This window comes from Pristiophorus japonicus, chromosome 12 (assembly GCF_044704955.1).
Source record: "Pristiophorus japonicus isolate sPriJap1 chromosome 12, sPriJap1.hap1, whole genome shotgun sequence".
Lineage (NCBI taxonomy): Eukaryota > Metazoa > Chordata > Chondrichthyes > Pristiophoridae > Pristiophorus > Pristiophorus japonicus.
The window spans coordinates 75659003-75685964 of NC_091988.1; the positions used below are offsets into that span (position 1 = coordinate 75659003).

General features: G+C 47.9%; 1 protein-coding gene across 1 annotated transcript in view; it reads left to right on the forward strand.

Moving 5' to 3' along the window:
• The first annotated feature begins 259 nt into the window (after positions 1–259).
• The window catches only part of LOC139277343 (monoglyceride lipase-like), a 118031-nt gene continuing 91328 nt past the window's right edge, over positions 260–26962 (forward strand). The window contains exon 1 of the mRNA XM_070895691.1: positions 260–325. The gene's annotated coding sequence lies outside the window, so the exon portion shown is untranslated. The remainder of the gene's footprint in view (positions 326–26962) is intronic.

The following is a 26962-nucleotide window of genomic DNA, read 5'->3' on the forward strand; positions in this document are numbered from 1 at the left end:
GCTCTGCCAAGAACAGGTATCAGTTCCTTGGTGTAGGTGCACAGCTTCGCCGTGACCGGGGCCAGCTTGGGTCGTGCAGCTGGGTTGATCCACAGTTTATCAAAAGTTTCCTGACTCATCAGCGACTGATCTGACCCCGTGCCCACTTCCATACTCACTGGACTCCGTTAATCTTGACTTTCATAATCACTGGGGCCGAATCATCGGTACACGTATACAGTCCAAACGCATCATCTTCTTCTACCTGTGGCTGGGATGCCCTTCGAGCCAAACTGCAATGCTCCTCGCTGGACAGCAGATCATCTACCATCTCCTCAGCCACACGGTGAGTCGTGTTTCTTTTGCACGTACGCTGAAGGTGGCCTTTCGTATGGCAGATATTGCACGAATACTCTGCAAACCTGCACCGGTGAGCCCCATGGCTTCCTCCACAGCGCCAGCATGGTGCTACTCGATTAGCCCCCCTCGATGGACTCTGAGTTCCAGGACCCTGAGGTCTGTACTCTCTGCCCTGGGCAGAGCCACGTTCTGCAGTTTTGTCTGTGACGGGCGCTATCCTGTGAATAGTACCTGCCGGGTTCGAGACCGTGTGGATCATCTGCCTGGTGCTGCAAGTCGAGGTCATAAATGCCCGGCTGATGGCTTGCTGCAGGCTGACTGTAGGTTCAGTAGATAGCAGCTTGTGAAGGAGATCCTCATGGCCAATCCCCATAACAAAGACGTCTCGCAATGCCTCGTTAAGGTGTGTGCAAAATCGCACGGCGCCGCAGGTCTCCTGATGTCCGCAGCATATTTTGTGACATCCCGGCCCTCAGGTCTGCAGTGGTGATAGAATTTGTGCCTGGCCGTGAGGATGCTCTCCTTCGGTTTCAGTTGGTTACGAATGAGTTCAATCAGGTCCTCATATGACTTGTCCTTGGCTCTCGCGGGTGCCAGCAAATCCCTGACGAGACGGTAAACCTCATTGCCACAACTGGACAGCAATATCGCTTTACGCTTCTCTATCAGTGCGTTCGTGTCCCCTGTCAGGTCGTTTGCTATCAAATAGTACTCGAGCCTTTCCGTAAAGGCATTCCAGTCATTACCCTCTGTGAAATCCTTTAGCGTGCCCAAAGTAGCCATGGTTGCGTGAAGAGCTCGTCCGTGTTCTCGCCGCCAATTTGTGATGTATGTAGCACTCAAATCACTGACTCCACACGATCTGGTGTTGTAGTAACTGCTGTGACCTTGGTCCTTTAACGTGTAACTCCAGAGTGCCCTTCAGGTGTGGTGGGCAGCCCTTTATACTCTGTCTTGCAGGTACTTTCGGGTCTCCCACCACAGCGCCCCTTGTGGCGCACCATTGTAACGATACATTTAATGTACATGGACAATACATAACACATGGGTTGTAATCTACCAAAATTCCCTGGATTCTGGGGCGGTCCCAGCGGATTAGAAAACCACAAATGTACCACCCCTATTTAAAAAAAGAGGCAGACAAAAAGCAGGAAACTATAGCCAGTTAGCCTATCATTGAGAAAATGCTGGGAGTCCATTATTAAGGAAGAAGTAGCGGGACATTTGGAAAAGCATAATTCAATTAAGCAGAGGCAGCATGGTTTTATGAAAGGGAAATCATGTTTGACAAATTTGCTGGAGTTCTTTGAGGTTGTAACGAGCAGGTGGATAAGGGGGAACCAGTGGATGTGTATTTGGATTTCCAGAAGACGTTCGATAAGGTGCCACCTAAAAGGTTACTGCACAAGATAAAAGTTCACTGGGTTGGGGGTAATATATTAGCATGGATAGAGGATTGGCTGACTAACAGAAAACAGAGTCAGGATAAGTGGGTCATTTTCCGGTTGGCAAACAGTCATGAGTGAGGTGCCGCAGGGATCGGTGCTGGGGCCTCAACTATTTACAATCTGTATTAATGACTTGGAGGAAGGGGCCGAGTGTAATGTAGCCAAGTTTGCTGATGATACAAAGATGGGTGGTATTGTGTTTCTAACACAGATGAGGCTGCACACAGGGAGGTTAAAGTAACAGTGACCTCAGTCTTTAATAAGACACTCCAGAGTGAGTAACAGGTCCAGGGGCAGGCTTATATACAGTGCTCCCAACGGATGCTGGGAACCCTTGGGACTTCAGGGGATGAGTTCCCTAGTGGCGGAACATGGGAGTGCATGCTTTACAGATACACAACATCACTCCCTGCCCAAAGTCAAAGTGAAAACTATTTACAAGGTGAGGCGGTCGGGAGCCTTTCTTTCCCTGGTGGACCGCCTCGGTACAAATGTCTGTTCTGGTGTGTTGGCTGTGCCCTTGTTGGGCTGGCGTGTTGTTGGCCCTGCAGGGCTGCTAGGTGAGCCTGGCCTTGCTGGGCTGTTGCGCGTGATGGGTTCGATTTCCTGGTTCAGCGTGGTGTCGTTGATCCTTTGGGTGTGTGTTATGGGCTCGAAAAAGGTGGTGTCTAGTGTGGGTTGTTCAGGACAGTCTGTGAACCGCAGCCTCGTTTGGTCCAGGTGCTTTCTGCAAATTTGTCCATTGTCTAGTTTGACGACAAACACCCTATTCCCTTCTTTAGCTATCACCGTGCCCCCGATCCACTTGGGACCATGTCCACAGTTTAGCACATACACAGGGTCATTCAGATCAATTTCCAGTGACACGGTGGCGCGACCATCATTTACATTTTGTTGCTGCCACCTGCTCTCTACCTGATCATGCAGGTTGGGGTGAACCAGCGAGAGTCTGGTTTTAAGTGTCCTTTTCATGAGTAGCTCAGCCGGGGGCAACCCTGTGAGCGAGTGCGGTCTCGTGCAGTAGCTGAGCAGTACTTGGGACAGGCGGATTTGGAGTGAGCCTTCTGTGACTCGTTTAAGGCTCTCTTTGATGGTTTGTACTGCCCGCTCTGCCTGTCCATTGGAGGCTGGTTTAAACGGGGCCGAGGTGACATGTTTGATCCCATTGCGGGTCATGAATTCTTTAAATTCGACACTGGTGAAACATGGCCCATTGTCACTGACCAGTATGTCAGGCAGGCCGTGGGTGGCAAACATGGCACTCAGGCTTTCAATGATGGTGGTGGCAGTGCTTCCCGACATTATTTCACATTCAATCCATTTTGAAAAAGCATCCACCACCACCAGGAACATTTTACCGAGAAACGAGCCCGCATAGTCGACGTGGATCCTTGATCATGGTCTGGAGGGCCAAGACCAAAAACTTAGTGGTGCCTCTCTGGGCGCGTTGCTCAACTGAGCACATACGCTGCATTGCCGTACACAGGACTCTAAGTCAGAGTCGATACCGGGCCACCACATGTGGGATCTGGCTATCGCTTTCATCATTACTATACCCGGGTGTGTGCTGTGGAGATCCGCGATGAACATCTCCCTGCCCTTTTTTGGTAGCACTACGCGGTTACCCCAGAACAGGCAGTCTGCCTGAATGGACAGCTCGTCCTTTCGCCGCTGGAACGGCTTGATTGGCTCTTGCATTTCAACGGGGATGCTGGCCAGCTCCCATGCAGTACACGGTTTTTTACTCGGGACAGCAGAGAATCTTGGCTGATCCAAGTTCTAATCTGGCGGGCCGTGACAGGTGATTTATCATTTTCAAACGCTTCCATGACCATCAACAAGTCTGCAGGCTGCGCCACCATCAACAAGTTTGCAGGCTGCGCCATTTCCACTCCCGTGGTGGGCAGTGGTAGCAGACTGAGAGCATCCGCACAGTTCTCGGTGCCTGGACTTTGGCAGATGGTATAGTTATACGTTGATAGCACGAGTGCCCACCTTTGTATGCGGGCTGAGGCATTAGTATTTATCCCCTTGTTTTCAGCGAACAGTGATGTGAGGGGTTTACAGCTCAAATTTGAGGCCAAGCAGGTACTGATGCATTTTCTTTACCCCGAGCACACAGGTTAATGCCTCTTTCTCAATCATGCTGTAGGCCCTCTCGGCCTTAGACAAGCTCCTGGAAGCATAGGCGACAGGTTGCAACTTCCCTGCAATGTTAGCTTGTTGTAATACACACCCGACTCCGTACGATGACGCGTCACATGCTAGCACAAGTCTTTTACACGGGTTATAAAATACAAGCAGTTTGTTGGAGCACAAAATGTTTCTGTCTTTCTTAAAAGCAATTACTTGTTTTTTTTCCCCATACCCAGTTCTCATGTTTGCGCAATAACACATGTAGGGGCTCTAAAAGGGTGCTTAACCCCGGTAGGAAGTTACCAAAATAGTTGAGGAGTCCCAGGAACGACCGCAGCTCCGTTACGTTCTATGGCCTGGGTGCGTTCCTGCTAGCCTCCGTCTTGACGTCTGTGGGCCGAATGCTGTCCGCCGTGATCTTTCTCCCCAAAAATTCCACATCTGTTGCCATGAAGACGCATTTCGACCTCTTCAGCTGCAGCCCTTCGCGATCCAGTCGCTGGAGGACCTCCTCCAGGTTTTGTAGGTGCTCGGCGGTGTCCCGACCCATCCTGAAAGACCATCGTGTGTGGTACCGACCTGAGTAGGCTCTCCATGTTTCTCTGGAAGATCGCTGCAGCCGACCGAATTCCAAACGGGCATCTGTTATAGATGAACAGTCCCTTGTGTGTGTTGATGCAGGTGAGGCCCTTTGAAGACTCCTCCAGCTCCTGCGTCATGTAGGCTGGAGTCAGGTCGAGCTTGGTGAATGTCTTGCCTCCTGCCAGCGTCGCAAATAGGTCGTCTGCCTTCGGTAGCGGGTATTGATCCTGTAGCGAGAAACGATTAATAGTTACTTTATAATCGCCGCAAATCGTGACCGTGCCATCACTTTTGAGTACTGGAACAATCGGGCTGGCCCACTCGCTGAATTCCACTGGGAAGATAATGCCCTCGCATTGCAGCCTGTCCAGCTCGATTTCCACTCTCTCCCTCATCATGTGAGGTACTGCTCGCGCCTTGCGATGAATGGGTCGTGCCTCTGGGACCAAGTGGATCCGCACTTTAGCCCCGGAAAAGTTTCAAATGCCTGGCTCAAAAAGGGAAGGAAATTTTTTCAGAACCTGGGTACTTCGACATGTGATAGCGCTCGGATGTCATCCCAGTTCCAACGGATTTTTCCCAGCCAGCTCCTTCCAAGTAGTGTGGGGCCATCGCCCGGGACAATCCAGAGTGGCAGTTCATGCACCGTGCCCTCGTAGGTGACCTTGACCATGGCGCTGCCCAGGACAGTGATAAGCTCTTTGGTGTATGTTCTCAGTTTCGTGTGGATGGGCTCAGGGCTGGTCTGAGTGCCTTGTTGCAACACAATCTCTCAAACATCTTTTTACTCATGATGGATTGGCTAGCGCCAGTGTCCAGTTCCATGGCTACGGGTAAACCATTCAATTTTACATTTAGCATTATAGGTGGACATTTCGTCGAAAATCTGTGCACCCCGTGTACTTCAGCATTCTTCATGAGGCTGTAGGTCGGTGCCCCGCAGACTATGAGGAGGACCGCTCTCCTTTTTGCAGTGCTTCCTTCTCCGTCCAGCTCGTTGGCTACAAAGTTCTGGTCTAGCCGTTCGACATAGGCTTCCCGGTCCTCACCCTCCGAGAACTTCTCCAGGATATCCACAGTTTGCTGCATCTTTGCGTTGGATTCGTATTCTCATCGCCAGTTATTGTGTTCCTAACACAGGTGAGGCTGCACACAGAGAGGTTAAAGTAACAGTGACCTCAGTCTTTAATAAGACACCCCAGAGTGAGTAACAGGCCTTAGGGGCCGGCTTATATACAGTGCTCCCAAGGTATGCTGGGATCCCTTGGGACTTCAGGGGATGAGCTCCCTGGTGGCGGAACATGGGAGTGCATGCTTTACAGATACACAACAGGTGGGAAAACAAATTGTGAGTAAGACACAAAACATCTGCAAAGGGATATAGACAGGCTAACTGAGTGGGCAAAAATTTGGCAAATGGAGTATAATGTGGGAAAATATGAGGTTATCCACTTTGTCAGAAAAAATAGAAATGCAAATTATAATATAAATGGAGAAAAAGTGCTGCAGTACAGAGCGACCTGGGGGTCCTAGTGCATGAAACACAAAAAGTTTGTGTGCAAGTACAGCAAGTAATCAGGAAGGAATGGAATAATGGCCTTTATTGCAAGGGGAATGGAGTATAAAAGCAGCAAAGACCTGTTACAACTGTACAGGGTATTGGTGAGTCCACATCTGGAGTACTGCGTACAGTTTTGGTCTCTGTATTTAAGGAAGGATATACTTGCATTGGAGGCTGTTTAGAGATGGTTCACTAGGTTGATTCCGAAGATGAGGGGGTTGACTTATCGGTTGAGTAAGTTCGGCCTATACTCATTGGAGTTCAAAAGAATGAGAGGTGATCTTATCGAAACATATAAGATAATGAGGGGGTTCGACAAGGTGGATGCAGAGAGGATATTCCCAATTACAGGGGAAACTAAAACTAGGGGACATCGGGCTCAATTTTCCCGGGTCATTTGTGCCGTTTTGTGGCGCGCGCCATTTTTTTCTGGCGTATTAGTTAATCCAAAGTTTTCCCCTGGAATCTGCGCTGCCGTAACTGCTTTAGTTACAATTATTCTAGGTTAGGCTTTTTTTGACGTCATGTCTGCACCAGTTTTCAGCATTTTTCGCAGTTTGTCCCCAAATTTTTTATCCTAGGACGGCGTATCTGGCCACTGCCTTCTAGTGAGGTAACAGAAAGCAGCACACATTGAGAAATCGACGCTGAAAGAAGCCATTGTTTCTCATCCAAGTTTTTGGAGGGAGTCTCTAACACTTGAAATATCCATAATAAAGTTCAACTTTTTTTACCTTTTTTGACCTTTTCAACGGAGTACATGGAAGTTCCTTGGATTTCTGAAGTTTTCATTGTTTTTTCACACGCGCCACCACCGAACATCTTCAAGCAGGGCTGGAGGGGGGTCATAGCCTCGGCCGTCAGAATCGGCCCCACGCCCAGACACGGGCTCGGGGCTCAGCTGGAAAACAAACCCGGGAAGTGAGGTGGCAATCGGAAGGCTTCTGCACTGATCCCGGGGAGGGAGGTGGCGATCGGCAGGCTGCTGCACTTGAAGATTGCAAAGCGTTTGGGGGAAGGAGGGGAGAAGGGGAGAAGTCACAAGACTGCAATGATTTTGGTGGGGGGGCGGGGCGGGTGGAGAAGTCCATCTATGCAGACGTTGGGGAGAGCGAACAAAGAGCCTGTCCTGCCTGCTGTGTTAATAATGGAACAAAATGGTTCAGATTTAATGTAAAATATATTTTATTCAAAAGTTTAACAAAGTTTGCACTGAACATTAACTTAATTCTTGTATCAAACTTTAAAGTTTTCGTTACAATCACTTAAAAACTTTAAGATCACTTATTAACTTTTAAACTTTAAACTTACATAACTTACAAAAATCATTTAATTTGAGATCACATAGAAACATAGAAACATAGAAAATAGGTGCAGGAGTAGACCATTTGGCCCTTCGAGCTTGTACCGCCATTCAATGAGTTCATGGCTGAACATGCAACTTCAGTACTCCATTCCTGCTTTCTCGCCATACCTCTTGATCCCCCTAGTAGTAAGGACTACATCTAACTCCTTTTTGAATATATTTAGTGAATTGGCCTCAATGACTTTCTGTGGTAGAGAATTCCACAGTTTCTCCTCATCTCGGTCCTAAATGGCTTACCCCTTATCCTTAGACTGTGACCCCTGGTTCCGGACTTCCCCAACATTGGGAACATTCTTCCTGCATCTAACCTGTCTAAACCCATCAGAATTTTAAACGTTTCTATGAGATGCCCTCTCATTCTTCTGAACTCCAGTGAATACAAGCCCAGTTGATCCAGTCTTTCTTGATATGTCAGTCCCGCCATCCCGGGAATCAGTCTGGTGAACCTTCGCTGCACTCCCTCAATAGCAAGAATGTCCTTCCTCAAGTTAGGAGACCAAAACTGAACACAATACTCCAGGTGTGGCCTCACCAAGGCCCTGTACAACTGTATTAACACCTCCCTGCCCCTGTACTCAAATCCCCTCTCTATGAAGACCAACATGCCATTTACTTTCTTAACCGCCTGCTGTACCTGCATGCCAACCTTCAATGACTGATGTACCATGACACCCAGGTCTCGTTGCACCTCCCCTTTTCCTAATCTGCCACCATTCAGGTAATAGTCTGTCTCTCTGTTTTTACCACCAAAGTGGATAACCTCACATTTATCCACATTATACTTCATCTGCCATGCATTTGCCTACTCACCTAACCTATCCAAGTCACTCTGCAGCCTCATAGCATCCTCCTTGCAGCTCACATTGCCACCCAACTTAGTGTCATCCGCAAATTTGGAGATACTACATTTAATCCCCTCGTCTAAATCATTAATGTACAATGTAAACAGCTGGGTCCCCAGCACAGAACCTTGCGGTACCCCACTGCCTGCCATTCTGAAAAGTACCCATTTACTCCTACTCTTTGCTTCCTGTCTGCCAACCAGTTCTCAATCCACGTCAGAACACTACCCCCAATCCCATGAGCTTTAATTTTGCACATTAATCTCTTGTGTGGGACCTTGTCGAAAGCCTTCTGAAAGTCCAAATACACCACATCAACTGGTTCTCCCTTGTCCACTCTACTGGAAACATCCTCAAAAAATTCCAGAAGATTTGTCAAGCATGATTTCTTTTTCACAAATCCATGCTGACTTGGACCTATCATGTCACCTCTTTCCAAATGCGCTGCTATGACATCCTTAATAATTGATTCCATCATTTTACCCACTACCGATGTCAGGCTGACCGGTCTATAATTCCCTGTTTTCTCTCCCTCCTTTTTTAAAAAGTGGGGTTTTATTGGCTACCCTTGACTCCATTGGCACTGATCCAGAGTCTATGGAATGTTGGAAAATGACTGTCAATGCATCCGCTATTTCCAAGGCCACCTCCTTAAGTACTCTGGGATGCAGTCCATCAGGCCCTGGGGATTTATCGGCCTTCAATCCCATCAATTTCCCCAACACAGTTTCCCAACTAATAAGGATTTCCCTCAGTTCCTCCTCCTTACTAGACCCTCTGACCCCTTTCATATCCCCTGGTTGGGGTGGCATGTAGGTGTAAGGGGTGTCGCAGTTGTGTGGGGCGGACTGGTTGGGCTGGATGCTCTTTACCTTTCCGCCATTGTTCATACATATGAACCTAACCTTCAGAGCTGCTGACCGAGAGCGGTGTGGCTCTTTGTCGGCCGACGCGGACACGGTGGGCCGAAATGGCCTCCTTCGCACTGTAAATTTCTATGTTTCTAACAACAGTAACAATTATAATAACATAAACAACAGCAGCAAAGAAAGGCTGCACCCATCTCCCATCCACCTTATTCTAAGACCGCCTGCCGCGCTTGTCCTTGGTGACTCCACCACCCCTGCCCGCAGGCGGTGGCACAGTGTTTCTGGGCTTGGTACCAAGATTATTTTTTCTCGGATCTCGGGTAGTGTTCACCTGTTGGGGGCGGGTGGGGGGGCAGGCGGCGATGTGGAGGGCCCGGCTTGGGGCTCTTCATAGGCTGGTGTGGGGATTGGAGTTGGAGTGGCAGTGGATCCTGTCAATGGGCGTGAGGTCTGGGCATGTTCCCTTATTGCAGCAGCTAACTGCAACATGTTGTCCCTCATGCGCCCTGACAGTGTCTCGACGACCTGCAACATTCCCTCCCTCATGTTGAGCAAAACTGTCTCAACTACCTGTGACATTCCTTCCTTCATGTTCAGTGATAGTGTTTGCACCATCTCTGACATTCCCTCCCTGATGTTCACTGACCGTGCATCACCTACCTGTGACATTCCCTCCCTCATGGTCACTGACATCATTCCCGTTCTCGTGAGATTGCTGTTACTTCTCCCGACAGTCCCGCTACCTCATCACCCACCCCACTGATGGTGATCGGGTAAGGTCAATGCTCTCCGCATTCATTGCCATCATCTGAACCACATCTGTTAGATCCTGTACCTCAGGAGAGCTCTCCTTCCCCTCTTCCCCACGGATGAGGCTCGCACACCACCACTGGGACCCGCAGCCTCGGAAGGTGGGGCCCTGGGTGTGCCTCGCTGCGCCATGTCACTGGGACCCGCAGCCTCGGATGTTAGGAAACCATGGAATGTCCCACCACCACTAGTCACGGAAGGGGCTGGCACCTCAATGGACAGCACCTGCACCTCCACCAAAGTCAGTAAAACAGTGGGGGCTTCATCCATCTCCATCCTCTTGGACTGGAGGGTGGGATTGGAAGATGTTCTCTTCAGACCCGCCCTCGTCTGAATCTTCTGCATTGTCAGGGTTGGCATCAAGTTCTGCAAAATATAACAAACACAGACAAATGGTTAGCAGCAGACGAAGGGACAGGGTGGGTAGCATGAGTAGGTTCACACAGCACAGGCAGCGGGATGATTTGAAGGACCACAATCAATGTTAGCACATTGCATCAACCGAAGTGTAGCTGACGGAGACATCCCCAGGAACCGAAGCATGGCTAGCCAACGTAGTACTTAACATTTCACAAAGCCAGACTGTGGAATTTGCAGGACTTACCCTCTCCCTCGAGTGTGGGCCCAGCTTGTGCAGTGGTGGTTGCTTTTTTTCAGGCAGGAACCATCAAAGCAGTGGCTGCAGATTTGCCGGGCCTCCTCCTCCTGTTCGAGTTCTTTCCCTTTTGCTATGTGCCACCTTCCTCAGCAAAGATTAAAATGCAACTTTTTAGAGAGGGTGTCTTTCTGCTGGGTGGGATATATACAGCTGGTCACATTTACAATTGCAATTCCATTGAATAAATGAAAATATTATTTATACTAACTACTTGACCAAGGTCCTGCCACTTCTTTTTGCACTGGCCTCCAGATCTCGTGGTGGTCACCACTGCGCAGTAATCTTCTGCAACTTGCTTCCAACATTTCTTCATTTCTTTGGGTGGAACTTTTATGTGACCTTTGCTGATGTCCAGCTCCTGCCATCTAGTCTCAATCACAGTAACTAGTGCCTCCACTTCATCCTGTAAGAAATTATTGGTCCTTGCACTGCATTGCATCTTGTGTTGCTATAGATGCGATTTTTCCAATGCTCTCACACAGCACTCCTTCTCACACACACAACTGGCTCTTTAAAAATGGCCGATTGCCAAATTCGAGCTGCATGTGTGTCCATTGAAATAACGTCAAAAACGTCACTTCGTTTGTCGCACATGCGCAGAAGGTGCAGCATAATTTTTTTCGGCGCAGACAGCAGGCTCCACCCCCCGAGGTGACTGGATACGCTGCACAGCGCCAAATTTGAATAATACATCGGGCAAACTTTGGCAAAATATTTCTGCCGCATTTCTGGCCTAGAAAAACAGGAGTAACTCTGGCAATACATCAGAAAACGGTCTTGGGATTAATTGAGCCCATAGTCTCAGAATAAGGGGCCGCCCATTTAAAACTGAGCTGAGGAGGCATTTCTTCTCTCAGAGGGTTGGAAATATATGGAATTCTGAGCCCCAGAGAGCTGTGGAGGCTGTGACATTGAATATAATTAATGTGGAGAGAGACAGATTTTTGAGCGACAAGGGAATAAAGTGTTATGGGGAGCAGGCAGGGAAGTGAAGCTATGATCAGATCAGCCATGATCTTATTAAATGGTGGAGCAGGCTCGATAGGCCAGGTGGCCTACTACTGCTCCTATTTCTTATGTTCTTATTGCAGCACAGGTGGAAGCAACTCAACGTCTAAGTGCTGTAATGCAGACGATGGTTGTTGACATGGAAGCTCAGTCTGCTCTCACGCATCTCAGCTTAATGCTATACAACGTCTTGGTGTTGTCATTCAATCAGTGAGTGCTGGCATCCAGACTCAGACTGGTCTCACGCAGTCTCAGCTTGATGCTACGCATAGTCTGACTGGTGTCATGCAGTCAGTGACTTCTGGCATCCAGTCTCCGACTGCCCTCATGCAGTCTCAGTTGGATGCCACGCATGCTTTGACTGCTGCCATCGCCATTGGGTCCACCACAGTCCACCGGGGATCTCACGGTGTCGCAGCAGCCCACCAAACTGTGCGCCAGCAGATTGGTGAATGCTGAGGTGCTGCCCCAGGGGAGTTGCAGTGGGTCAGCGGAGCAGGAATCTGCTGTCCTCTCTCAAAATAATAGTATTCCTGAGCCCACCACTACCACTCCGACATTGCACTTGTCGCTGGCGGTCACCCAGCCAGCCCAGACTGTCGCTGCCCAGCCCGAGGTGGTGCAGCCTACAGCCGGGCCTTCCAGGTCCAGAGCTGGTCGAGGGCCTCTTGCAAGGCCATCTGTTGTCTCTGGCCCTGACATACAGCAGCTTTCCACCGGCCGTGCTGCAGCCACAGAGGACACGCTGCAGAGGAGCCCTAGATTAGTTAAAGCAAGAATGGGATATAAGGAAATGCACAATGGTGATTAGTAAATACATTATGGAAGCGTTTATTGGTGCAATATAAATTTGGATTGTAATGTTTAATTTATGCTGTTGTCTCTCATTTCAATTTTGGGGCCTTGGTATGGAAGGGAAAATGGATGTTGTGATGGGAATGTCTAGAGGGATCGGGAAGTGGGATGGAATTCACTTGATCCGAGCTCTGATAAGACGGTCATGGATCTCCCTTGCAGAATGGCCATGGACTTGCTGCCTCCTCCATCGGTGTTGTTGTTACTCCTACTCCCCTTGCTCCTCCTCCTCCCCTTGCTCCTCCTTCTGCTCCTCGTCCTCCTCCTCCTCAAATGGTGTGGCTATGCCTAGTGACAACGGCTGTGCCCTCATGATGGCGAGGTTGTTTAGCATGCAGCAGACGAAGACGAATAGGGACACCTGCTCAAGGAAGTACTGGAGGACTCCTCCCGAGCGGTCAAGGCAGCAGAACCGTTGCTTCAGCACTCCAATCGTCTGTTCAATTATGTTCCTGGTGGCAGCATAGCTCTCATTGTATTAGTGCTGGGCAAGAGTGTTGAGGTTATGGAAGGGAGTCATGAGCCAGGTGGAGAGCAAATAGCTGCGAGCTTGATATGGTGGCTGGAACAGAGCTGACACACCGGTCTGGCAGCAGTTATCATGGGTGACTTTAATATGCATATAGATTGGGCTAACCAAACTGGAAGCAATACGGTGGAGGAGGATTTCCTGGAGTGCACAAGGGATGGTTTTCTGGACCAATATGTCGAGGAACCAACTAGAGGGGAGGCCATCTTAGACTGGGTGTTGTGTAATGAGAGAAGATTAATTAGCAATCTCGTTGTGCGAGGCCCTTGGGGAAGAGTGACCATAATATGGTGGAATTCTACATTAGGATGGAAAATGAAACAGTTAATTCAGAGACCATGGTCCAGAACTTAAAGATTGGTAACTTTGAAGGTATGAGGCGTGAATTGGCTTGGATAGATTGGCGAATGATACTTAAGGGTTTGACAGTGGATGGGCAATGGCAGACATTTAGAGACCGCATGGACGAACGACAACAATTGTACATCTCTATCTGGCGTCAAAATTAAAAATGGAAGGTGGATCAACCGTGGATATCAAGGGAAATCAGGGATACTATTAAAGCCAAGGAAGTGGCATACAAATTGGCCAGAAATAGCAGCGAACCCGGGAACTGGGAGAAATTTAGAACTCAACAGAGGAGGACAAGGGGTTTGATTAGGGCAGGGAAAATAGAGTACGAAAGAAAGCTTGCAGGGAACATTAAGACAGACTGCAAAAGCTTCTATAGATATGTAAAGAGAAAAAGGTTAGTAAAGACAAACGTAGGTCCCCTGCAGTCAGAATCAGGGGAAGTCATAACGGGGAACAAAGAAATGGCAGACCACTTGAACAAGTACTTTGGTTCGGTATTCACTAAGGAGGACACAAACAACCTTCCAGATATAAAAGGGGTCAGAGGGTCTAGTAAGAAGGAGGAACTGAGGGAAATCCTTATTAGTCGGGAAATTGTGTTGGGGAAATTGATGGGATTGAAGGCCGACAAATCCCCAGGGCCTGATGGACTGCATCCCAGAGTACTTAAGGAGGTGGCCTTGGAAATAGTGGATGCATTGACAGTCATTTTCCAACATTCCATAGACTCTGGATCAGTTCCTATGGAGTGGAGGGTAGCCAATGTAACCCCACTTTTTAAAAAAGGAGGGAGAGAGAAAACAGGGAATTATAGACCTGTCAGCCTGACATCGGTAGTGGGTAAAATGATGGAATCAATTATTAAGGATGTCATAGCAGCGCATTTGAAAAGAGGTGACATGATAGGTCCAAGTCAGCATGGATTTGTGAAAGGGAAATCATGCTTGAGAAATCTTGTGGAATTTTTTTGAGGATGTTTCCAGTAGAGTGGACAAGGGAGAACCAGTTGCTGTGGTGTATTTGGACTTTCAGAAGGCTTTCGACAAGGTCCCACACAAGAGATTAATGTGCAAAGTTAAAGCACATGGGGTTGGGGGTAGTGTGCTGATGTGGATTGAGTTATGTTTGACAGACAGGAAGCAAAGAGTTGGAGTAAATGGGTACTTTTCAGAATGGCAGACAGTGACTAGTGGGGTACCGCAAGGTTCTGTGCTGGGGCCCCAGCTGTTTACATTGTACATTAATGATTTAGACGAGGGGATTAAATGTAGTATCTCCAAATTTGCGGATCACACTAAGTTGGGTGGCAGTGTGAGCTGCGAGGAGGATGCTATGAGGCTGTAGAGTGTCTTGGATAGGTTAGGTGAGTGGGCAAATGCATGGCAGATGAAGTATAATGTGGATAGATGTGAGGTTATCCACTTTGGTGGTAAAAACAGAGAGACAGACTATTATCTGAATGGTGACAGGTTAGGAAAAGGGGAGGTGCAACGAGACCTGGGTGTCATGGTACATCAGTCATTGAAGGTTGGCATGCAGGTACAGCAGGCGGTTAAGAAAGCAAATGGCATGTTGGCCTTCATAGCGAGGGGATTTGAGTAAAGGGGCAAGGAGGTGTTGCTACAGTTGTACAGGGCCTTGGTGAGGCCACACCTGGAGTATTGTGTACAGTTTTGGTCTCCTAACTTGAGGAAGAACATTCTTGCTATTGAGGGAGTGCATCGAAGGTTCACCAGACTGATTCTCGGGATGGCGGGACTGACATATCAAGAAAGACTGGATCAACTGGGCTTGTATTTACTGGAGTTCAGAAGAATGAGAGGGCATCTCATAGAAACATTTAAAATTCTGACGGGTTTAGACAGGTTAGATGCAGGAAGAATGTTCCCAATGTTGGGGAGGTCCAGAACCAGGGGTCACAGTCTAAGGATAAGGGGTAAACCATTTAGGACCGAGATGAGGAGAAACTTCTTCACCCAGAGAGTGGTGAACCTGTGGAATTCTCTACCACAGAAAGTTGTTGAGGCCAATTCACTAAATATATTCAAAGAGGAGTTAGATGCAGTCCTTACTACTAGGGGGATCAAGGGGTATGGCGAGAAAGCAGGAATGGAGTACTGAAGTTGCATGTTCAGCCATGAACTCATTGAATGGCGGTGCAGGCTCGAAGGGCCAAATGGCCTACTCCTGCACTTATTTTCTATGTTTCTATGTTTCTCGGATGAAGGCATCGTGACTGCTGCTACGATAGGGGGCATTCACAGGGAGGATTCTGCGTGTGTGACGCAGACCAACTGTACATTCAGTGAGTGGTAGCCCTTGCAGTTACGGAAGACTTGATGCGATACCCACAAAGACCTGCACGATAGGTCTTTCTCCCTGTTTAGCTCCTTGTGCTTCTCCTTGGGCCTCTTTTTGTGCCTCTCCTTGGGCCTTTCGCTGTGCCTCTCCCTATCTTGCTCTCTACATTTCTCTATGCCTTTCACTTTGCATTTGTCTCCACCTTTGTCTTTGCCTAAATAACCTCCAACGGTGATTTCAGAGCAAGAGGTCGACTGCCAACACAGCCCCCATGAAACATGATAGATCTTGTAATTTCAAATCTGCCCTCAACAGGGGAATAGTTAGGAGGCAGAATGGTCCCTAAAGTCAAAATCTCTGCGATCTGTTCACCAGCCACTCAGCCTATGCGTTACCAAGCTGCAAAGAGTACTGGCCGACAAAAATCTTTTTACAAGATGACGCCATTAGATAGCGCTGCTCCAGACAATTTCCGACTCCAGCATTACCCTAAAACTAAACATTAACCATTCATGGGTGATGTCATTACTAATACAGGTTGAACCTCTCTTATTAGGAATTCCTTATCCAGCATCACCCCTCAACCGGAACCATTCCTCGCTGCCGACTCCCACAAGCGCTGGCCTGACCCCGTGATACACCGCCTGTTCCACCCCCTAGCCCCGCCACGCCACGATCTGTCTGCCGTACTCCCAGCCACAAGCCAGACAGCCACGCTAACCCCGTGCTCAGCAACTGTACCATCAATATAATGTGACCTCCACTCATCTGGAAAAATCCCTTATCCGGCACATTTCAGGTCCCGAGGGTGCCGGATAAGAGAGGTTCAATCTGTACCTATTCCTTACTCAAGCACTTTACATTTCAGAAAACAAGTTATGACTTCTCCTTAGACACTTCAATGTAATCCTGCTTACATCTTGGAAAGCCTGACAGTGCAGTCCTTTTACGACACATCCAGGAAAACCTGTTGCTTTAAGATACAAAGTAGTTTGACTGCTAAACTTTTAACTTTCATGATGTCCAACACATCGGCGACTCTTCCGATGAGAGGTACTAAATGAGAACTTTGTGGCTGTCTTCACAAAAGAGGGAGACAATGCTGACGTTGAAGTTCAGGAGGAAGATAGTGAAATATTGTATGGAATAAACAGTGAGAGAGGAAGTTTTAGGGGGTTTAGCATCCTTGAAAGTAGATTATTCGCCAGGACCGGATGAAATATATCCGAGGCGACTAAAAGAAGCAAGGGAGGAAATTGCGGAGACTCTGACTATCATTTTTCAATCCTCACTGGCTACAGGAGGTGTGCCAGATTATTGGAGAACTGCTAACATTGCATCATTGTTTAAAAAGGGAGGAAGGAATAAACTGAGCAATTACAGGCCAGTTAGTTTAACCTCGGTGGTGGGCAAATTACTGAATCAATTCTGAGGCACAGTATAAACCTTTTAGAAAGACACAGATTAATTAAGGACAGTCAGCATGAATTTGTTAAGGGAAGGACTAACTTGGTTAAATTCTTTGAGGAGGTAACAAGGAGGGTCGATGAGACAAGTGCATTTGATGCCGTTTACATTGATTTGAGCAAGAACATAACAAATAGGAGCAGGAGTAGGCCTAAGGCTCCTAGATCCTGTACCTACATTTAATACGATCATGGCTGATCCGATCATGGACTCAGGTCCACTTCTCTGCCCGCTCACCATAACCCCTTATCGGTTAAGAAACTGTCTATCTCTGTCTTAAATTTATTCAATATCCCGCCTTCCACAGTTCTCTGAGGCAGAATTCCACAGATTTACAAACCTCAGAGAAGAAATTTCTCCTCATCTCAGTTTTAAATGGGTGGCCCCTTATTCTAAGATTATGCCCCCTAGTTCTAGTCTCCCCTATCAGTGGAAACATCCTCTCTGCATCTACCTTGTCAGCCTCCTCATAATTGTATACGTTTCGATAAGATCATCTCTCATTCTTCTGAATTCCAATGAGTAGAGGACCAACCTCCTCAATCTTTCCTCATAAGTCAACCCACTCATCCCCGGAATCAACCTAGTGAACCTTCTCTGAACTGCCTCCAAAGCAAATATATCCTTTCGTATATGCCATTGCAGCCCACATCTTCCCTCGTGGCGTGTCTTCCACCATAGGCTTAATTTGTGGGTCGAAGGCATGGAGGCCCCGACCTGAGAGGGAACATCAGCGGCAGGTTGGGGCCATAAAAGGAGGGGCGAGTGGCAGCCATGAGCAGCGTGGAGGCATGCCACTTTAAGGTACAGCACGAGCTGGTGCAGGAGGGCGACGGCTGTGAAGAGTGACGTCATCAAGATCCAGGCCGGTGATTGGACCGCAGGCAGATACAGCAGGAGCGGCGAGGTTGGCGAGAAGGAGCAGCAAGAGATTGTACAGGGATGTGATCGGGGCCCAGGGGAGGCGCGAGTTTGGGGCCAGGGGTCCAGCGGCACTACAGGCCAGCCCACACTGCGATACGTGTGCGCACTAGGTCCATGCAGCAGGGCTGATCTCCAGTCGTCTTGGGTAATCCTTGCCACTGGACCAAGACCTAGCTCTGTCAAGCCCGTGTGGTGGCTGGTGTGCAACGGCCACCGCACATTAAAAAAATTCACGCATAGGAACCTTTACCCTTCAGGATGTAGTTCGGGTCCTTCATTGAAACACCTGTCCTTTTTTTTGGCGTGGTAGCAAGTCATCCTCATTTCGAGGGACTGCCTATGATGATGATCCTTTCGTAAATATGGAAACCAAAACTGCACGCAGTATTCCAGGTGTGGCCTCACCAATACCCTGTATAACAGCAAGACTTCCCTGCTTTTATACTCCATCCCCTTTGCAATAAAGGCCAATATTCCATTGGCCTTCCTGATCACTTGCTGTACCTGCATACTAACCTTTTGTGTTTCATGCACAAGTACCCCCAAGTCCCACTGTACTGCAGCACTTTGCAATTTTTCTCCATTTAAATAATAACTTGCTCTTTGAATTTTTCTGCCAAAGTGCATGACCTCTCATTTTCCAATATTATACTCCCTCTGCCAAATTTTTACCCACTTACTTAGCCTGTCTAAGTCCTTTTGCAGATTTTTTGTGTCCTCCTCACACATTGCTTTTCCTCCCATCTTTGTATCGTCAGCAAACTTGGCTACTTTACACTCGGTCCTTTCTTCCAAGTCATTAATATAGATTGTAAATAGTTGGGGACCCAGCACTGATCCCTGTGGCACCCCACTAGTTACTGATTGCCAACCCGAGAATGAACCATTTATCCCGACTCTCTGTTTTCTGTTAGTTAGTCAATCCTCTATCCATGCTAATACATTACCCCCAACCCCGTGAACTTGTATCTTGTGCAGTAACTTTTTATGTGGCACCTTGTCAAATGCCTTCTGGAAATCCAAATACACCACATCCACTGGTTCCCTTTTATCCATGCTGTGCGTTCCATCCTCAAAGAATTCCAGCAAATTTGTCAAACATGACTTCCCCTTCATAAATCTATGCTGACTCTGCTTGACTGAATTATGCTTTTCCAAATGTCCTGCTACTGCTTCTTTAATAATGGACTCCAACATTTTCCCAACCACAGATGTTAGGCTAACTGGTCTATAGTTTCCTGCTTTTTGTCTGCCTCCTTTTTTTGTAGTTTTCCAATCTGCTGGGACCTCCCCAGAATCCAGGGAATTTTGGTAAATTACAACCAATGCATCCACTATCACTGCCGCTACTTCTCTTAAGACCCTTGGATGCAAGCCATCAGGTCCAGGGGATTTATTTGCCTTTAGTCCCAGTATCTTACTGAGTACCACCTCCTTCGTGATTGTGATTGTGTTAAGTTCCTCCCCCTATGGCCCCTTGACTATCCACTGTTGGAATATTGTTTGTGTCCTTTACCGTAAAGACTGATACAAAATATTTGTTCACAGAGTTTCTGCCATCTCCATGTTCCCCATTACTAATTCCCTGTTCTCGTCCTCTACGGGACCAACATTTACTTTAGCCACACTTCCTTTTTATATACCTATAGAAACTCTTGCTATCTGTTTTTATATTTCGTGCTAGTTTACTTTCATAGTCTATCTTCTCTTTCTTCATTTTTTTCATCATTCTTTGTTGGCTTTTAAAAGCTTCCCAATCTTCTGTCCTCCCACTAGTTTTGGCCACTTTGTATGCTCTTATTTTTAATTGGACACCATCGTTTATTTCTTTAGTTAGCCACAGATGGCTATCTTTTCTTTTGCACCCTTTCCTCCTCACTGGAATATATTTTTCTTGAGAGTTGTGAAATATCTCCTTAAATGTACACCACTGTTCGTCAACCGTCCTACACTTTAATCTATTTTCCCAGTCCACTTTAGCCAACTCTGCCCTAATAACTTCATAGTTTCCTTTATTTAAGCTTAGTACGCTGTTTTGAGATCCAACTTGCTCACCCTCCATCTGAATTTGAAATTTAACCATACTATGATAACTCAATCCAAGAGGATCCTTTAATAGGAGATTATTTATTAACCATGTTGTTGTGTATGGAGAAAGAGTCAGACTGAACACTGTGAGCTCAAAGTAACGTGTGACCTCAGTCTTTTATTGCAGGTCTCCAGAGTACCTCTCCAACCTGTGAAGCCTCCTTAAATACCTGTGCTCCCAAGGGATTATGGGATCCCTTGGGACTCCAGGGGATGAGTTGCTACTGTTAGGGGCCTATAGAATACGCCCACCAGTGACTTTTCCCCCTTATTTCTTATCTCCACCTAAACTGTTTCAACATCCTGATCATTTGAGCCAATATCGTTTCTCACTGTTGCAGTGATTCCATCCTTTATTAATAGAGCTACCCCACCTCCTTTTCCTTTCTATCTGTACTTCCGGATTGTCAAATACATTCAATCCACTTAGAGTAAATGCCCACAACCACAAAGAACATTTTACCCAAAAACGGGCCTGCATAGTCAATGTGTACCCTAGACCAAGGTTTGGAGGGCCAAGACCATAAACTTAGCGGTGCCTCCCTGGGTACATTGCTTAACTGCGAGCATATTTTATATCTATGAACGCAGGACTCTAAGTCGACATCGATACTGGGCCACCACAAGTGGGATCTGGCTATCGCTTTCATCATTACGATGCCTGGGTGGGTACTGTGGAGGTCATTGATGAAGGTGTCTCTGCCCTTCTTGGGGACCACTACTCGATTGCCCCACAGAAGTCAGTCTGCCTGTATAAACATTTCATCTTTGCGCCATTGGAACGGCATTATCTCTTCCTGCATTTCCACTGGGACACTGGACCAGCTCCCGTGAAGCACACAGCTTTTGACTAGAGATAATAAGGGGTCCTGGCTTGTCCAGGTTTTGATCTGCTGGGCAGTGATGGGTGATTGATCACTCTCAAATGCTTCCATAACCATGGCTAGATCTGCGAGCTGCGCCATTTCCACCCTGAAAGCATCGGCGCAGTTTTCTGCGCCTGGCCTGTGGTGGATGGCATAGTTGTATGCGGACAATGTGAACGCCCATCTCTGGATGTGGGCCGATGCCTTGGTATTTATCCTTTTACTCTCGGAAAACAGTGATATAAGTGGCTTATGGTCAGTTTCCAATTTGAATTTTAGCCCAAACAGATATTGATGCATTTACTTTACCGCATAGATACTCACTAACACTTTTTTTTAAACCATGCTGTAGGCTCTCTCAGCCTTAGACAGACTCCTGGATGCATAAGCAACTGGTTGCAATTTCCCTAAATCATTAGCTTGTTGCAATACACACCCGACGCCATATGACGACGCATCACATGCTAGTACCAAACGCTTACATGCATCATACAACACAAGCAATTTGTTTGAGCATAACAATTTTCTCGCTTTTACAAAGGCATTTTCTTGGCTTTTGCCCCAAACCCATTCGCCCCCTTTTCGTAGTAAGACATGTAGTGGTTCTAGCAGTGTGCTGAGACCCGGTAAGAAGTTACCAAAATAGTTCAAGAGTCTCAGAAACGACCGCAGCTCCGTCACATTCTGTGGCCTTGGTGCATTCTCGATTGCCTCCGTCTTCACGTTGGTGGGCCTGATGCCATCCGCCACAATCCTCCTTCCCAAGAACTCCACTTCAGGCACCAGGAAAACGCACTTTGAATATTTTAACCTGAATCGACTAAGAACCTCCTCCAGGTTCTACAGGTGCTCGACTATGTTCCGACCTGTGACCAAGATGTCGTCTGGAAGACCACGGTGTGCGGGACCGACTTCAGTAAACTTTCCATGTTTCTCTGGAATATTGCTGCCGCTGATCGGATTCCAAACGGGCATCTGTTTTAAACAAAAAGACACCTGTGCGTGTTGATGCAGGTGAGGGCCTTCGATGATTCTTCCAGTTCCTGCGTCATGTAGGCTGAAGTCAGGTCCAGCTTCGTGAACGTCTTTCCTCCCGCCAGCATTGCAAAGAGGTCGTTGGCCTTTGGTAGTAGGATATTGGTCCTGCAGGGATAAACGATTGATCGTTACTTTGTAATCACCACAGATTCTGACAGTGCCGTCTCCCTTGAGGACTGGGACAATAGGATTGGCCCACTCGATGAACTCGATCAGTGAAATGATGCCCTTTCATTGCAGCCTGTCTAGCTCGATCTCTACCCTTTCTCTCATCATGTACGGTACTGCTCTCGCCTTGTGATGTATGGGTCACGCCCCTGGGATTAGGTGGATCTGCACGTTTGCTCCTTGGAATTTCCCAATGCCTGGTTCGAACAGCGAAGGAAATTTGTTTAAGACCTGGGTACACGAAGTGTCGTCAGCAGGCGATAGTGCTCGGACGTTGTCCCAGTTCCAGCGTATATTTCCCAGCCAGCTCCTGCCGAGCAGTGTAGGACCATCGCCCGGTACCACCCAGAGTGGTAGCTTGTGCACCGCTCCATCGTAGAAGATCTTTACGGTAGCACTGACGATTACAGGAATCAGTTCTTTCATGTAAGTTCTTAGTTTCGTGCGAACTGGAGTTAAGACTGGCCTTGAGGCCTTGTTGCACCACAACCTTTCGAAAGCCTTTTTGCCCATGATGGACTGGCTCGCGCCCGTGTCCAGCTCCATTGACACCGGGAGTCCATTTAGTTCAACATTCAGCATTATCGGGGGACAATCCGTGGTGAATGTGTGCACCCCATGTACCTCTGCCTCCTCTATCTGAGGCTCTGGTTCGTCGTGATGGATTTGTCCTCCTCTGCAACATGGTGGTTTGCAGGTTTAACAGGCTTAGCAGCTCGTTGGAGGTGTCCCATTGTTCCACAGCCCTTGCAAACGTACTCTTTGAATCGGCATGAATGGAAACGATGATCACCCCGCAGCGCCAACAAGGTGTTAATGGCCTTGCATTCATCACCCTTGATGGTGGACTCTGAGTCATCTGCAGACATGTAGCTGCAGTTATGTGTGACCTGCTTTGTCCCTTACGATTCGAAAACAACATCACTTTGTTCACAGTACTTGTAGCAGCACTTGTGTGCTGAGAGATTTGTTTCGTATTGTCACTGGTGGCAGTGAACGTCTGGGCTATCGCTATGGCCTTACTCAAGGTTGGGGTCCCTACAGTCAAAAGTTTGCGAAGTATGGTTTCGTGGCCAATGCCAAGTACAAAAAGGTCTCTGAGCATGTGCTCCAAATGTCCTTCAAATTCGCAATGTCCTGCAAGGCGTCTTAGCTCGGCGACATAACTCGCCACTTCCTGGCCTTCAGACCTTTTGTAGTGTAGAACCGGTACCTCACCATCAGAACGCTTTCCTTCGGATTCAAATGCTCTCGGACCAGTGTGCACAAATCGTTGTATGATTTCTCCGTGGGTTTCGCTGGAGTGAGCAGATTCTTCCTGAGGCCATACGTTGGTGCCCCACAGACGGTGAGGAGGATCGCCCTTCGTTTGGCAGCGCTCTCTACCCCATCTAGCCACAAAGTATTGGTCGAGTCGCTCCACACAAGTTTCCCAATCATTTCCCTCTGAAAATTTCTCCAGGATGCCCACTGTTCTCTGCATCTTTCGGTTTTCTATCTGTATCTCATCGCCAGTTGTTGTGTACGGAGAAAGAGTCAGGCTGATCACGGTGAGCTCAAAGTAAAGTGTAACCTCAGTCTTTTATTGCAGGTCTCCAGAGTGTCTCTCCAACCAGTGAAGCCTCCTTAAATACCTTAGCTCCCAAGGGATTATGGGATCCCTTGGGACTCCAGGGGATGAGCCCTCTGGTGGCTGTACAGAGTAAATACAAGTCCACATATATAACACATGTCTCATAACACAGGACCAGATCGAAGATAGCCTGCCCACTCGTTGGTTCTGTTACATACTGCTAAAGGAACCCATCCCTTATGCACTATATGAACTCTTCCTGAAGGCTATCCTGACCAATTTGATTTGTCCAATCCATATGGAGGTTAAAATCACCCATGATTATTGCTGTTCCCTTTTTACAATCTCGCACTATTTCCTGGTTTATACTCCGACCAACAGAGTTGCTACTGTTCGGGGCCTATAGACTACGCCCACCAGTGACTTTTCTCCCTTATTTCTTATCTCCACCTAAACTGTTTCAACATCCTGATCATTTGAGCCAATATCGTTTCTCACTGTTGCAGTGATTCCATCCTTTATTAATAGAGCTACCCCAGCGACTTTTCCTTTCTGTCTGTCCTTCCGGATTGTCAAATACCCCTTAATATTTAATTCCCAGTCCTGGTCACCTTGCAACCACGTCTCTGCAATGGCTATCAGATCATACCCACTTGTATCTATTTGTGCCATCAACTCATCTATTTTGTTACGAATGCTATGTGCATTTAGACAAAGCGCCTTGAAATATGTTTTTTACCCTTTCTCCTTCAAACTCACTTTCTTTATTTTTGCTTTCAAATTCCAGCTTTACTCCCCTCCCTACCAAATCTATTTTCAGGTTTCCATCCCCCTGCCAAGCTAGTTTAAACCCACCCCAACAGCACTAGCAAACCCCCGCTGTGAGGATATTAGTTCCGGCTCTGGTGAGGTGCAACCCGTCCGGCTTGTACAGGTCCCACCGCTCCCAATGCTTCAGAAAACTAAAGCCCTCCCGCCTGCACCATCTCTCCAGCCACGTATTCATCTGCTCTATCCTCCTATTTCTGTATTCACTAGCTTGTGGCACCGGGAGTAATCCGGAGATTACTACCTTTGAGGTCCTGCTTTTTAATCTCCTAGCTCCCTAAACTCTGCCTGCAGGACCTTATCCCTCTTTCTACCTATGTCATTGGTCCTAATATGGACCATGACCTCTGGCTTTTCACCCTCTCCCCCCAGAATGCTCTGCAGCCGCTCAGTGACATCCTTGACCCTGGCACCAGGGAGGCAACATACCATCCTGGAGTCACGTCAGCGGCTGCAGAAACGGCTGTCTGCTCTCTTGACTATTGAATCCCCTACCACAATAGCTCTTCCATTCTTCTTCCTCCCTCCTGTGCAGCTGAGCCACCTGTGGTACTGTGGATTTGGCTCTGGCTGAACTTCCCAGGACCACCATGACCTTGCATATGCAGTTTGCCTAACACATTTGCTTGCTGTAACACACAACCAACCCCGTACGACGACGCATCACAAGCGAGTACTAAACGCTTACATGGGTCACACAATACAAGTAACTTGTTAGAGCATAGCAGGTTTCTGGCCTTATTAAAGGTTGTTTCTTGAGATTTACCCAGTCGTCACCTTTGCGTAGCAATAAATGCAAGGGTTCCAGCAAAGTGCTCAACCCGGTAGAAAGTTACCAAAATAGTTGAGGAGTTCCAGGAACGAACACAGCTCCATCACATTCTGTGGTCTGGGTGCATTCTTGATGGCCTCCATCTTGGGGTCTGTGGGTTTGATGCTGTCGACCGCAATCTTTCTCCCCAGAAATTTGACCTCTGGTGCCAGGAAAACACACTTGGAGTGTTGCAGCCTGAGTCCTGCTCTGTCCACTCGCTTTAGAACCTCTTCCAGGTTGTGCAAGTGTTCGGTGCTGTTGCGACCAGTGATCAAGATGTCGTCTTGGAACACCACAGTGCATGGAACCGATTTCAGCAGACTCTCCATGTTCCTCTTGCAGCTGAGCGAATCCCAAAGAGGCATCTGTGGTACACGAACAATCCTTTGTGCGTGTTGATGCACGTCAATTTCTTTGACAGTTCAGCCAGCTCCTGTGTAATGTAAGCAGAGGTTAGGTCTAGCTTGGTGAATGACTTTCGTTGCAAATAGGTCCTCCACTTTAGGTAGTGGTTACTGGTCCTGTAACGAGACTCAATTGATTGTTACCTTGTAGTCCCCGCAGATTCTGACCGTCCCATCACTCTTTAGCACCAGCACGATTGAACTGGCCCACTTGTTGAACTCGACTGGCGATATGATTCCCTCTCGTTGAAGTCTGTCCAGCTCGATCTCGACTTTCTCTCACATCATATATGGGACTGCTCGGGCCTTGTGATGAACGGGCCGTGCCCCAGGAACAAGATGGATCTGCACCTTGGCGCCTGTGAAGTTGCCCATGCCTGGCTCAAATAATGCCGGGAATTTGTTTAGCACCTGGGCGCACGAGGCATCATCCACCGGAGACAGAGCTTTGATGTCCCAGTTCCATCGGATCTTTCCTAGCCAGCTTCTGCCGAACAGCATTGGGCCATCACCTGGTACAATCCATAGTGATAAATCATGCACCATTCCGTCGTACGATACTTTCACTGCTGCACTGTCGATAACAGGAATAAGTTCTTTGGTGTAAGTGCGCAGCGTTGTGTGAATCAGGCTCAGTTTTGGCCTCTGTGCCTTGTTGTCCCACAGTTTCTCAAAAGCCTTCTGGTTGATTGATTGACTCGCCCCCGTGTCCAATTCCATGGAGACTGGAATGCCATTAAGTTTAACTTTTAACATTATCGGAGGGCTTTTGGTGGTGAAGGTGTGTACCCCATACACTTCCTCTTCATCCTCAGTTTGAGTTGCCTCTCCTGCTCGTTCAGCGTGATCCACGATGGATCGGTCGTCCTCTGCTGACTCTGCCACGTGGTGAGTCAGAGGTCGTTTGCACATTCGCTGGAGGTGCCCCGTTGATTCACAGCCCTTGCACACATAGTGCTTGAATCGACATTGATGGGCTCTATGACTCCCCCCGCAGCGCCAATATGGTGTTAATGGATACACATTCACAACCCAGAGCAGCCTCTGAGTCACCCTAGGCCTGGCCTCTGCGGTCGTGCAGGCCCTGCCATGTTCAGATCTGCCTGCTGAAGGCATTATTTTATGAACAGTACT